The sequence below is a fragment of the Patagioenas fasciata genome, chromosome 3 (genome assembly GCF_037038585.1).
Source record: "Patagioenas fasciata isolate bPatFas1 chromosome 3, bPatFas1.hap1, whole genome shotgun sequence".
Lineage (NCBI taxonomy): Eukaryota > Metazoa > Chordata > Aves > Columbiformes > Columbidae > Patagioenas > Patagioenas fasciata.
Window position 1 is genome coordinate 123,808,786 of NC_092522.1, and position 14,730 is coordinate 123,823,515.

At 48.1% G+C, this 14,730-nt stretch overlaps 1 protein-coding gene across 12 annotated transcripts in view; it reads right to left on the reverse strand.

Annotated features, from left to right (window-relative positions):
• The window catches only part of EXTL3 (exostosin like glycosyltransferase 3), a 159,470-nt gene that overhangs the window by 73,924 nt on the left and 70,816 nt on the right, over positions 1–14,730 (reverse strand). For 2 of the 12 annotated variants that reach the window (XM_071807167.1, XM_071807170.1), the window contains exon 3: positions 11,428–12,100. The exons of the other annotated variants lie outside the window; for them this stretch is intronic. The gene's annotated coding sequence lies outside the window, so the exon portion shown is untranslated. The remainder of the gene's footprint in view (positions 1–11,427; positions 12,101–14,730) is intronic. 12 annotated transcript variants of the gene reach the window in all.

Below are 14,730 nucleotides of genomic sequence, written 5' to 3' on the forward strand. Positions count from 1 at the left end.
TAGGCATAAAACCATTCATTTCTTCTGCAAACCTGAACAGAAACAACTGGTTTCCCAGAAACAAAGTGGGAAATTATTTCCCTCCTTCCAAGAGTCGAGTCCAACCCTGTCAACTAAGGATTAGTTTTTACCACTTTCTCCTTACCCTTTACCTTCCAAAACTGCCTGGGCATGAGAAAGAGGAATGCACAAGGATGCTCAATGCAGGTATCAGGGTGGATAAGGAAAACTGAACATTTACTCCGGCATAGTTAGTCCTATTATTTATCATCAAGTAGTAACAAGACAAGACAGTATCAGGATTTACTTTTGAGGAAGAAAAGGATAAAGGAAGGAATTTTTCTTCGGCTACCTCAGAACAAAGCTTTAATAAAGAAGCCTCTAACATGCTTCTCAGGCTCAAGATGTTTAGGGATAAAAACTGGACCTCCAAATCAAGGTCCTCTGTGGCTGGCTCGTCCCAAGTTACCCAACATCACATCCCACTGATGGGGATTTTACAGAATCTTTTCACGTTAGACCAGCTGGGTGGCACCAAGAATTTGATGCAAGCAGTGAGATGCTCAGCAGAGGCAAATGAGCTGCATCAGAGAAGAGCAAGAGGCACAGCACAGTCTGTCTCAGCACCAGAGAAAATATATAAAGCAAAAGTAACTCGTTATATGTCTCCCAATGTACCCAGTTACCTGCTTCGAGTTAAAGTACAACTTCTAAAGATGCATCAAGGCTCGATCCAAGTTGATAGTGAGTCCATCCCTTCGCGGTAATTTGCTCCGATGATTAATTGCAGCCTGTACCCACTGTCAGACCACCCTGCAAAGAGCTGGTGCTTCTTGAGTCCTGTCCGACAGCCTGGGCAGCACTCGGCACCCTCTCCCCTCACTGGGGAGTTGTGGTTTTGTCTCTCTTACCCAAAAAACACAGCAGGAGATTTGGTTTTTTAAAGCTGAAGTCTATGGGTATTTTCTCCCCACTGCAAATACTGCCCTGTTGCTCCCGCTGCGTGTTCTCCAGCTTTTCCCATGTCTATTTAAAAATACAGATATCAGAGCTAAATAAGTTATTCCACCGGTATTTTCATAAATGCAGTTTTTGGAAGGAAAAACATCCCCCGCTCCTGTTTTCCCAGTCCACTTGTCCATAGATGGCATTAAGCACTTCTTACTGCATTACCACTCTGGGAATTCAAGTGGACTGGGCTTCTCAGCACCACGACAAACATTAAAACCTTTTCATACATCAAAACCTTTTCAGAGGGGCTGTTTCTCCAGGGCAGAACCCTCTTCCTCCTCCACACGCAGCTCGTGGGTCATTTGAAGGATGATTTGTGGGACTGCATCATGTGGCTTCCTCCAAGTCATTTCTCGTCTTCTCGTAAGGATTTTATTGCTCCATGGGTTTTGTGAAGTCCGCAGATTTTCTCGGCAGCGACTCTACGCTTGATGAAAATCACAAGAACTGCAAGGATGCTGCTATTCCTAAGAACTCTGGTGATCACATTTACCACGCTACGGTTTACCACAGCCTTTACAGGACTTTTCTTTCCTACATTTGATGACAAAAGAGCAGAGACAGGCTTACACTGTCTTCAGGACAGCTTTGACACCACTCACACAAAACTGAGTTTCTTCAGAGCAGTGTCTGACTGTGAGCTCGCAGAGAACCCAACTCCTACCTATAAGCACAAGATGTTACCCTCAATCTCTTAATAACAGTTCAGAGAAAATTGATTAAGCAGACATCATCCTCAAAAAATAAATCTGTTTATCTACTGTCTATCAACCAAAATAACTTGAAAAAAACAGCAAATGTAAGTATTTATGAGCTGGATAGACTGGAAAAATGGGCTGATTGCAACGGAATGAAGTTCAACAAGGCCAAGTGCCGGGTCCTGCACTTTGGCCACAACAACCCCCTGCAGCGCTCCAGGCTGAGCACAGAGTGGCTGGAGAGCAGTCAGGCAGAAAGGGACCTGGGGGGACTCATGGACAGGAAGCTCAACGTGAGCCAACAGTGTGCCCAGGTGGCCAAGAAGGCCAATGGTCTCCTGTCCTGTATCCAAACCAGCGTGGTCAGCAGGACAAGGGCAGTGATCCTTCCCCTGTGCTCTGCATTGGGGAGGCCACACCTGGAGTATTGTGTTCAGTTCTGGGCCCCTCAGCTCAGGAAAGAGATTGAAGTGCTGGAGCGGGTCCAGAGAAGAGCAACAAGACTGGGGAAGGGACTTGAGCACAAGCCCTATGGGGAGAGGCTGAGGGAGCTGGGCTTGTTCAGTCTGGAGAAGAGGAGGCTTAGAGGTGAGCTCAGCACTCTCTAGAACGACCTGAAGGGCAGTTCTAGCCAGGGGGGATTGGGCTCTTCTCCCAGGCAGTCAGCAATAGGACAAGGGGGCATGGGCTTCAACTCTGCCAGGGGAAATTGAGGCTGGAGATGAGAAAGCAATTCTGTGCAGAGAGAGTGGTCAGCATTGGAATGGCTGCCCAGGGAGGTGCTGGACTCACCGGCCCTGGAGGTTTTGAAACTGAGATTGGCCATGGCACTTAGTGCCATGATCTGGTCAATGGACTGGAGTTGGACCAAGGGTTGGACTGGATGAGCTCTGAGGGCTTTCCCAAACCAGTCCATTCTGTGATTTACCCAAGAGTTAAGACAAATACATCCTTCAATGACTCTCACACTTCTCCCATCCACTATTTCTGTAGGTCTCTGTCACTACAGGAATGATGCTTCATTCTACCAGCAATGATTCTGTATTGTCAGGTGCACAAAAGCTTTGTTAGAAGGTGATTAAGGCCCAGAGGCTCTTAGGACACCTTCGATTCCACCTACCCCGATGTCAGCTCCATCTTTAAGTCAAGTAGATTGCTCTGGCTTGGTTTGTTCCAGAAGAACATCTCACGCACTTGCTAATTCCTGCTGGGCAAGTGGAGTGGATATGATATGTCTGCTCATCTCAGTCACCCTGCAATTAAAACTGTCCCTTATGATGAAGATAAGCACTAAATTCTCTGTAATGTCTCAACATATGTCTTTTTTCCTGCAGGTCTGCTAAGGTGGGATCCTCAGACCTCAATATATCTATATATAGAGATATATTTTCACTTCTTCACCAACATACATCTATATTTTCATATACAGGCACATATAGAGAGGACAGGACCCACTGAATCCCAGTAACCCTGCACAACTACCTTGTTGACCCAAAAATAAGCCTTAGCATGATTTTTCAGGATTTTTGAGGATATTCGAAATATAAGCCCTACTCCGAAAATAAGTCCTAGTTGCAGTACGTTGAAAAAGTCAATTTAAATAGCATCCAGGCAGCTATACATGTAAAAAAGTAAGCATTTTTCGGAGGCAACATTAATACAACCCTGTGTCATTTTCAGGAAAACAGGGTAGATCACCTTCCTTCAGTGCCAAAAATCAGCCTCCAGCTCCAAACATCACTTGTGGCAAAATAAGGCATAATAAAGGCACAACCTCCCCTATCAGTGCAACTCTGTCCAAAATAAAATAATCACACCTTAAGTCGCTCCAAGTATTTTTATGAGATTGAATACAGGGGAATCTATCAGGGAAAGGCTCAGAATGACACCGTTCACCTCTCTCAGAGGAAAACCTGCATCAATCCCCCCTCAGGGCTTGTCACCCACCTTTCCCTGTCATTTTCCTTTGCTGCATTATCCAATTTTAGCTGCACGCTCCTTTGGAAAAAGGCCTCAACATTCTATTTGTCCATAAAAGTTACTCAGCATATCAAGGTTGCTTTGCAAAAAAAGACATCGATTTTAGCCATGAAGATGTAAGTTTTACATAGGCATCCGAAGTAAAACTCTCTTTAAATGTCCTTCTGTTCATGCATGGGCCACCAACAGGATTTCGGAGCGTGCTGTGATACGCAATTAGCATTTCCATAATCAGGATTTCACGTTACTCAAATGCAATTTGGTGGTGGTTTGGGTGGGATTTTTTAAGTCTCTGACAATCCCTGAAGCAAGTGGTGCTTGGGCCGAAGGAGAAGCTACAACCCTCGCAGGTCAAACACTTTCTGGGCAGCCTGGAGAGTTGGACAGGGAAAAATATAATGAAATAGAACAAGGGCAAGTGTAGAGTCTTGAATCTGGGTACCTCTGCTCTGCCCTGGGGAGACCACACCTGGAATCTTGTGTCCAGTTGTGGCCCCTCAGCTCCAGAAGGACAGGGAACTGCTGCAGAGAGTCCAGCGCAGCCACCAAGATGCTGAAGGGAGTGGAGCATCTCCCGTGTGAGGAAAGGCTGAGGGAGCTGGGGCTCTGGAGCTGGAGAAGAGGAGACTGAGGGGAGACTCATTCATGGGGATCAATATGGAAAGGGGCAGTGTCAGGAGGATGGAGCCAGGCTCTTCTCGGTGACAACCAGTGACAGGACAAGGGGCAATGGGTACAAACTGGAATACAAAAGGTTCCACTTAAATCTGAGAAGAAACTTGTTGGGGGTGAGGGTGTCAGAGCCTGGCCCAGGCTGCCCAGGGAGGTTGTGGAGTCTCCTTCTCTGCAGACATTCAAACCCGCCTGGACACCTTCCTGTGGAACCTCAGCTGGGTGTTCCTGCTCCATGGGGGGATTGCACTGGATGAGCTTTCCAGGTCCCTTCCAACCCCTGACATTCTGGGATTCTGTGATTCCAGACACTTTGCTGCTTTGCACAATCCTTCACCCAACTCCGTTTCTCTGCGGTCAAGCTGCAAAAAATTCCAAATGACAAAAATCAGACGGCACGATAACCAAGCTCACCGAGAATCAGGAGGAATCGGAAGCGAATGAGATCTTTGCAGGATGCCGATGTGATTTGACACCCCCGCTCTTGTCGGCTCATTACTTTTGGCAGGACGGGCTCCCCGTGGGGTCCCATGAAGCAGGAACGGCTTAATCAAGGGACCTCCCTGGGGGTGAGGGAGACGAACGGGCTCTGGAAGGTTCATGAATAAAAGCATCAAATCAAAGCTTGGAAATCAGTGTCGCCCTATGGAAAAATTGACTGTATCAGCTGGGAAGTTCTTAAGCTGCTGAGTGGTGCCTTAATCCTGGCCCTGTACCATGAACTCAACGGCGCTGAGTGGAGCTGGAGACGTAAAGCAAAAAAGCCAAAAGAAATGTATGTGTGACCCTGTATTAAAACCCACGGTAACTCTCTGAACACATCACAGAGCTTAAACACAGGGAAGCTGAGAGTCAAGAGGCTGATGAGAATAATTTTCTAGTACATTGGAAAGGACAAAGTGTTTTTATGAGTGTGTGTTTTATAGCCTGTTTTTTCAAATTAAAACTAAAATTGTTCCCAGATGGAAGTTGTTTCATTCCAACTTCAACCCAAAGAATACTTGTTTTAAAAGCACAAAAAATAAAACAGGCAAAAGCTCAGAAAACTGGACTCCATGGAAAGGCCGACAGCGTCTTGTGTTGCTCAGAGAGGACTGGGAGGCACGGTGAAAAAAGCCTTGAGACTTTTTGATCGAAGATTCAAAGAATAAGGAAATAGTTACAAAACAGAGGCAACAAAGTTTGTCCCTAATTCTACAACGTGTGCATCAGACAGTGGAAAAATCTCTTCACAAATCTCCAGGAGTCCACACTGGAGCTGGACTGGGAAAAGGATTCCCTTGCCCACAGTGAGCTGATCCACTGCCTCTAAGCAGCTTTCCTTCTGAAAACCAATATTTTTCTCTTTTTATAAGTGTCCCACACAGTTAACACGGCTCTAATACTCTTTCCAGCTCACAGCACCTTAAGAAGCAAACTCTAAAGCTTGAATTTAGTTTTTAATATGCATCAGCAATGTCTAATGTAGATGACAGCCCAGCTCATCTCTTATTCTGGTGCTGGAGAGGTGATGCAGAGCTGCACATTTTTGCCAAGCAAACTGATACTTGCAAAATGCAGAGAACAGGAGAAGATACAGGAGATGAAAGCAGGATCCTTGAAGTTGTGCTTCTGCTCACATGCAAGGGTAAGAAGTGCAATAAGCATCTGGCTTCATATGCATCTTCCAGGTATTGCAGCGACATCGTATGTTCATAATTTGGTAAGGACACACGCAGAATCATCGAATCATTTTGGGTTGGAAAAGACCTTCAAGATCATCCAGTCCAACTGTTAAGCTCACATCACTACCCCATGTCCTGAGAACCTCATGTCCGTCTGTCCAGACCTCCAGGGATGGTGACTCCAGCACTGCCCTGGGCAGCCTGTTCCAATGCCCCACAGCCCTTTGGGGAAGAAATTGTTCCCAGATCCAACCTCAACCTCCCCTGGTGCAACTTGAGGCCGTTTCCTCTGCTCCTGGCGCTTGTTCCTGGGGAGCAGAGCCCGACCCCCCTGGCTCCAAGCTCCTTTCAGGCAGTTCAGAGATCAGAAGGTCTCCCCTCAGCTCCTGTTCTCCAGCTGAACCCCCCAGGTCCCTCAGCCGCTCCCATCACACTTGTGCTCCAGCCCCTCCCCAGCTCCATTCCCTTCTCTCCACTTGCTCCAGCACCTCAAGGCCTTTCTGGAGCCCTCAGGTGGTTTTGCTGCCCCTGATGCCGTCATTTTGTGTGTGAGGTGATCCTGCCACCCCTGGGGCCGCCATTTTGAGCCCTGAGGTGATTCTGGTGCCGCCATTTTGTGCATTGAGGTTAGGGGCCCAAAACTGCCCCCAGGATTCGAGGTTTGGCCTCCCGAGGTCCCAGCACAGGGACGGTCACTGCCCTGGGCCTGCTGGCCACACCAGTGCTGGTCCCAACCAGGATGCTGGTGGCCTCTTGGCCACCTGGGCACACACTGCCTCGTGTTCAGCCAACGTCACCAACACCCCCAGGGCCTTTTCCACCAGGCACTTTCCAGCCGCTCTTCCCCGAGCCTGCAGCGCTGCCGGGGTTGTTGTGAATGTAGGAGCGGTTTGATCCACAGGACCGCAGGGATGGGAGGAGCGGGACACTTGGCAACATCCAGCTCTGGAGGTCCTGCCTGCTACAGGGCAGGAGGCAACAGGACCGGAACCCCTATCAACTCCCGCTCTTCCACTCCCCCCTGAGCATTCACTGACACGGCCACACAGGACACTGCTCTAAACAGACATTTGGCCCAACCAAGCAGTACAGGTCTTTGCTTTCAAATGAAGCTCTGTGCAGCCTGCTGCATAGTTACTCTTCAAATACATCAGGTTTCAAGGAGCAAAATCATTACCTCGGTAGATACGTACTCCTCAGCATGCCATCCTCCAGCCCTCTGCCAGAGCGAGTACACTAGAGATCACCAGGGAACGGAGCAGAAAGAAACGCGTGTGCTTCAAAAGAAACACTCGGGAGGAACTGAGAGCAGAACCTCATGTCCTCCCCTTTACTCAGACATTCCTCATTTACCTCATCTCCACCTGTTCACGCCGTCCTTACTTCGGTTTCTGGCTCCTACCCCGTTGTGCAGCAGCCCTCCCTTCTTCTCAGCATCCTCCCGCCAACACCGAGTTCCAACCTCCATTAGGATTTCTGCTGGGCACAGAGATCCTGTTAGAGCAGGTGACTGAAACACCGAGTTCCAACCTCCATTAGGATTTCTGCTGGGCACGGAGATCCTGTTAGAGCAGGTGACTGAAACACCGAGTTCCAACCTCCATTAGGATTTCTGCTGGGCACGGAGATCCTGTTAGAGCAGGTGACTGAAACACCGAGTTCCAACCTCCATTAGGATTTCTGCTGGGCACGGAGATCCTGTTACAGCAGGTGACTGAAACGCTGCCTGTGCAGCGCAGTTTAGCGAGGATCGAGTTATGCCACAGCTTGTCCAAGTTCATGATGCTGTCAGTGACCATTAAGAAACCTTTCACTCCGCCTGATGAAGGAGAAAACCGTTCGTGGCAAACCAGAGAGGTGGGAGGGGAGAGAAACGCTTTGGTTGTAAAAGGATTTTGTAACTGGGTAGAGATTGTGCTGTCAACAGGAGCAAGACACACCACACTGTTACCCCACAGTCAAGAGCTTATTCTGCACCTGTTCTCTCCTAAAATTAATTTTTGCAGCCCCGCATCCCGTGTAACCTCAGCTGGGTGTTCCTGCTCCGGCGGGGGGATTGCACTGGATGAGCTTTCCAGGTCCCCCTAACACTCTGTGATTCTGTGTGATCCATAGTTCATCTTCCTAGTGGCCGCAGCATCCCTGTACTCACAGTTCTTAGTCTAAAATGATCTTTAAAAAACTTCTTTCAAGCAGACAAAATGTGCAATATTAATCCCAGGGCCTTTAGCCCAAGCAGGAGATCAGAAGCCCCTCGATGGCCACCAGCTTTGCAGCGGATCCCTGCGGTGTTCCCTTCCCTGCGCTGTGTTCAAGTCGCTCTAACCTTGGCTCAGTACAACAGGGATAATCCCTGGAGCCGGGATTAAACACCGACATCCTCCGGCAGGGATCTAACTCCCCTCCATGTCACCAAACCCACTCTTTGCTAAAAACCAGCATTGAACGGGCTCTTTAAACACCAACCTCACGTGAGGCTCCCCCAGCAACCACAACAGGTTTCCGTATTCATTTCTGCTCGCTGAAAACCTTAGGACACAGCAAGACTGGAATAATAATACCAATTACAGATATTTAACGCAGTAACTTCAGAGCTAATTAACATAATGAACCTCCGTCTCTTTCAGATAAGTAATTTCAGAACAATCAAGTTAAAGGTGATTGGGCTGAAGCACATAATAAGAATGCTAAACACTGATTACATGAGCAGAACTGGGGAATATTTCTACACAGTCCTTCCTCAAAAAACCCCCACAACATTCTCCAGCCTCCCTCCATCTCCACACACACACAAAAGGAGGATCCATGGTGTCTGTTGTCTATATCTTGATAGCACACAGAGGGAATAGCACTAAAAGCCAAGATACTGAGGCAAACCAAGCCCTGCAGCAGATGATCTGGAGGCAGAAGGGTTTTAAGGGGGTCTTGCAGCAAATGAGGAAAGGAATAAGCAGCAAGTCTCGGATGAGAAGGAGCACGTTCCTTCTGTATTCACTTGCATGACAGAATTATCCATACTGGAGGTGTCCCTGTCATAGGAAATACCCACAGCCACGTGTGGTGTTTGCTTCACAACGTGCCCGCTGCAAAAGGTCAAGGAGCCCATGAAAGATCCACACTTAACACACATTTGTGACACCTCTAACCAATATTCTGGGGGAAAAAAAAAATAACACTAACATACACGACACTAAGTGGTGGGGAAAGAGGTTACTGATGACTTCCCCCAGACATAAATTTCTCTGCCAAATCAGTTACAAGAACATTAACGCTTTGTGGGGCGAACATGAGAACTCACCACTGATGTGGGACAAGAGACCATCGCGGCAGCACCCGAGGGGTCCCCGTCTGTCTGTCCAGCACAGCCGTGGTTTTTCTAGCCAGACGTGCAGCCCCCAAGAGCCACAACAGCCTGGTCCGATCGTGCTGTGCCACGGGAAGGGATGTCAGGGCGGCAAAGCTCAGCATGCCAGCGTGAGAATGGGTCGGTAAGGCCACGGCACAGCTAACAAGGATTTCCTGCTTTTGAAGCTGCAGAAACGGTTTAAGTTTTTCCTTTTCTTAGAAATTAACTCAACGTGTCAGTATGGTTAGTGCAAATGGCATGAGAAGGAGGTGAAAATAGGGGGGGGAAAGGAATGAAATCAGGGCATACAGGTTCTGCCTACATTCTGAACCTGTGTCCTTGGCCACCAGTCCTCGTCTGGGACACTTCCCTCCTTTGTTTCCAGTTCCACCACAATTCTTACTCCATTTCTCATCGAGTTCCTCCAAGATTTGGTCCTTTCCATCAGAGAAGTCCTCCAGGAGGCTCCAGTAGATGCACTAGGATTTCTTCCTCTACTTCTTTATGTAAAGTCACCCCCAAACCCCCATCCTTGCTGCCCCAACTCTCTCCCCACATCCCGTGTGCCCCCAGTACCAAACTGGATGCCTCAGAGGTTCATCTCACCCCAGATGCCCCATGTACCACCCAAGCGCTGTGCTCAAAACTCATTATTCCCCACAATGAGCCTTTGATGTGCATGAAACGCAAAAGAGATCCACAATACCCACAAAAACGAGGCAGCCCAAGAACGAGCCAACAGACATAAAAGATGCAAAATGCTCTGTGAGCTTAACCCAGACATGTGGAGGACACAACCATTTCTCCTCCCAGGCAGAAAGGCTTGATCACATTTAATAGCCATAAATCTCATTGTTCTACTAATAATACGCACTGTAGACATGCAAAAGATTTCTAGTCTAAGCTCAGGAAATAAACACGGTTGTTTTATGCACTAAAGCTTTTGCTCTGTCACTCCAAACCACGGCAAAATCTACCCCGAAATTCAGCAGAGGACCAGTATCAAGGATATGTTTCGATGAGCATTGAATTAACAAATTGATCAAAATAACATCTGATTTCCAGACAAGGTCCCACCAGCACCACCTATTAGGATCCATGGTAGAACAGGCAAGCAATCCCACACTGACACCTAAACCTTGTGTTATAAATTCAGTTGTCACCTCTAAGTTGTCGTATTAAACACAGTAAAGAGTTTTGCTATTCATTTGGCTACAGATTAAGAGGGAACTGTGCTGAAACTGTCCCCTCCGGAAGCCCAGAGTTTGTGTCATTGCCTCAATGTGCAACCAGCAGCATCAATTATCAGAGCTTTAACTCGGAAGGCAATAATTAAGCAAATTAAGGCAAGGAAGAGCTAAATAATTTACCCAGAGCCACAGATGGCAGTCAGTGGTGAAGAAATAAGTTGCATTTTGGGGTCATGTTTACAGCCCTGCTCCCCAAGTCCTAACAGAACCCCCACAAAAGCAACTCAGGTTGGAGCTGCCGGGATAAAGCGTCAGCATCTCCAACCCGCCACGGGCTGAGAAAACCACGCTGCAGCCAAAACCAACTTTCTCCCCACAGAGATAAGAGGTTCTGCTGGCTGGGCAAGTCCAGGCAAGACGTGGATCTGAAAACAGAGAGAAAAACAAACACCAGTCCCTCACCCCCGCGGTGCTCGGGTTCAAACAGCTGCTGGAGGGACGCTGCTGCCCAAGACACCGCACGGTACACGCGTTTTTGTGAGCAAGCAAAGCTACAAACAGAAAGAAAAATAAAAGCTTATCCTTGAGAAAGCATCTATTTGCCTTTTTTCCCTTGAGAAAGCACCACAGGGAGCAGAACAGAGCAGGATAAAGCTTACAGGACTCGACTGCCTACGAAACTCAGGTATCCTGATACTCCCATTACCCTGGAGACAGCAGTAACTAATTAATAGGGAGTCATGGGATGTAAGTGAGCAGCTAGATATTTAGGAGAAATTTAATTACTTCAGCCTCAAAAGCATCCCAAAATTACAGCAACAAGAGATTCTCTTACAGCATCCCCCTAGTAGAGCAACGCTTCGTACCTGCACTCCGGCCTCTGCTGCAGCTCTTGACGTCTCCAGCGGCAGAGATTTCCTTGGGAGAGGTTTCTGGCAGCCTGGCTGATTTTCAGTGTTAGGATGTAATAAAAAAGGAAATTCATGAATTGGCTGCAGCAATTTGAGGGAGATCTGTGGCCATAGCAACGTTACTATAATCTATGCTCTCAGGAACAAAAGCTACGTTGATCACCTTGTTCCCCACGTCGTCACACTCGAGAATGTCCAGACACTCTCCCACTTGCTACCCCGACGTTAAATCACTGAAAAAGGGACTAAAAGGCACTTTGAAAGATTATCCAGTGCATCTGCCATCCGGACAGACTCAGCCCAAGCAACTACTCCTGACACACGATGCTCCAGAGCTGGTTTTGGAAGGGGGCGATGCCCAGTTCCACAGGCCAGCATGTGGCAGCGATGATTCGACCGAGGATGAGCTGAGGACACTAATTGTGCTGGTAAAAGATAATAAACAGCTCACTTCAGGTTTATCACCGGTCGACGTCACATGGCTGCTGCCTTCTGTTGCCTTTTTGCTCCTTTACTTTTAAATCCATCTAGAACATCTTTAGGCTCAGAGAGTCTCTTACAAGGCACCCATGTCGTGCTGTGATGTTCTAACGGGGGGTCTGAGCTCCACTCAGGCCTGTACACGCTCCTGTAATACAAATCAAATAATAAAACACGCTGTAGAGAAATTAATCTAACAAGCAGCACGCAGTACGTCTCCTACAACAAAGACGCACGTGGAGAGGCCGGTCTGCCCAGCAAGCTGCAGGGAGAGATCCGTATTAATGCTCTCATTATTTTTAGCTTTGCAAATGAGGGGTGGCTGACTCGTGCTTCCTGCCCCCGGACACAACATCTGGGCTCTTTACGGTCGTTCAAGCTCTTTTCCCACAGTGCAGAGCCTGGAATGCGGTAAGGTGGAGCCCTGCAGGGGAAGAGGCAGCAAACTTTCCAAACGAGTAGCAAAGAGCAGAGGGGCTGCAGTAATTCTGCAGCTGGGATAGCTCAGCAGCAGCGATTACAATCTGCCCGCTTAATTTGGCCCCGCAGTTTCTATTAGAGACCCAGTAGGAGGAAATTCTTGTGCAGTAGTTAAAGCGAGGGCCGGGGTATCGGGTGACTGGGGTTTTATTCCCAGCTGCATCTCAGACCTTCCGCACAAGCTCGGGGAATTGGCTCCATCCGCTCCGGTTCCCTCGCTCGCAGCATTCCTCAGGAATTCACAAGGGATCTCACGGGTTGCAAATAGCAGCTCGGACTAGAAATATAACCAAGACTTCCTGTCAGCGGGATGGAAAGCATCTTGCAGATTTGCTTGTAAGAGGACCAAGAGATGTAACTACACCAAATTGATTCATCTACACCCTCCAACCATCCTGCTTTTACAGGAGTGAAAGGGGACACTCATCTCAACCTGTGCCCACCTGGGACATTATCTCAGGTCTCAAAAGATGATCCTGGGAGACAGGAAAAATTAAGGACTTTTCACTAGTCTGGGTTTAATTATTTCATAGCTCTGACTCTGAAATAAAACCTGACTGTGACAGTGAGACACACCAGGAACTCTCAAAAACTCTTAGTGGAGCCCACCTGGCCCCTCCAATTCAATCAGACCCAAACTTCAGTCTTTAAAAAAAGTGTGATAGGAAACACACGAGTTAAACAAAACAATAAAAAGAAGGAGGAAAGAAGCGCTTATTTCTGACACATCAATCATGCAGTTCTGAAGCTTGATGTTTTTTCAGAAGTGAATGTATTCTAGCACCCAGGATCTTTTGCTGATTTTCCTTTGCAGGAGGTAGAGCGAGTGCTTTGTAAAATGCCCTGATGTCCTCAAAAATAGGGCCAAACCCAATTAATAGCGCACCTTCCAGTTCACAACTCTTGCACCAGCTGGACTGTGAATCACTGACAGTGCATTAACTCCTCAGAGTAGCTTCAACACCAGAAAAGCAATTTCGGCTCATTTGTAAAGAAAAGATGTATCAGAAGTGGGAAGCCCTCATCGGCATCTTCTCCCCATCACTTTGGTGCTACCTGCGGCACAGTGAACCAATTCGTTCATCAGCACGTTTGCATTACAGGATTTACCGCCCAGACCGCTTGGCAGAAAGGGAGCGTCACAGTAATGGTTTGCACGGATTAAAATCATCGTGCGCCAGTTTGAAGGCAAAACACGTACCACTGAATGAAGTCAGCAGCGAGAAAACAGACCGAGGACGCTTTGCTTTCACGGTGAAGTGTCACGAGTGCCACTTGGTAACACTGACCTACTTATCCCTACAAAAGCGCTGCACAAACAGTGGCAGCTCCGTCGCCGGCTGTACACAGCTCCTACAGTTCCGAAATCTCTCTGGAAAACAAAGACTACAGCACGAGCGGGACCTCCCAAGACATCTCCAGCTTTCACAAAAATAATTGCTGGTTTTGCCACCGTGTTCTGTGAGGGCCAAGTCAGAGCAAGGATGCATTGAGGAAATTCCACATTGCACATTTGCCTTCCAACATCATCTTTTGGCCATTATCTCCCAAATATTCAAATCTGCAGGAGGGTTTCGAAAATGATCATTCACGCTCGCCAAGCCAAACAAAAACCCACACGCAAGTACATGGGAATGCTAAAGAGAAAGAGCCCATGCAGCGAGCAGCGTTACACTGACCTACAGCCCCATGGGCCCGGCAACCTGCTGCTGCTCCAGCCACAGCCCCTGCCACAGAGATGCATCCACAGATGGAGAATAAAGCTGAGGGAAACAGCACAAGTGTTGATTGAGAGCAAAAGAGCCGTTCGACAACTGGGAAACACGCTGTGTCCAAGCAGGGTATGGGATGAACACAAATCACCGCAAAGGCTGAGAGAGTTGGGGCATTCAGCTGGAGAAGAGAAGCCCCAGGGAGACCTCAGTGTGGCCTTTCAGTGCTTAAAAGGGGCCAAAAAGAAAGATGGGGACAGACTTTTGAGCAGGGCCTGTTGTGATGGGACATGGAGCAGTAGTTTTAAGCTGAAAACAGGGAGGTTTAGTTTGGACATAAGACATTTTTTACACTGAGGGTGGTGGGAGCCTGGCCCAGGTTGGGCAGAGAGGTGGTGGCTGAACCATCCCTGGAGACATCCCAGGCCAGGCTGGACGGGGCTCTGAGCAACCTGAGCTGGTGAAGATGTCCCTGCTCATGGCACAGGTGGCTCTGGATGGGCTGTGAATATCCCTTCAACCCAAACCATTCTATGACAAAACCCAACACCCCCTTCACAGCACCTTACAAGGTCTGAAGTTACAC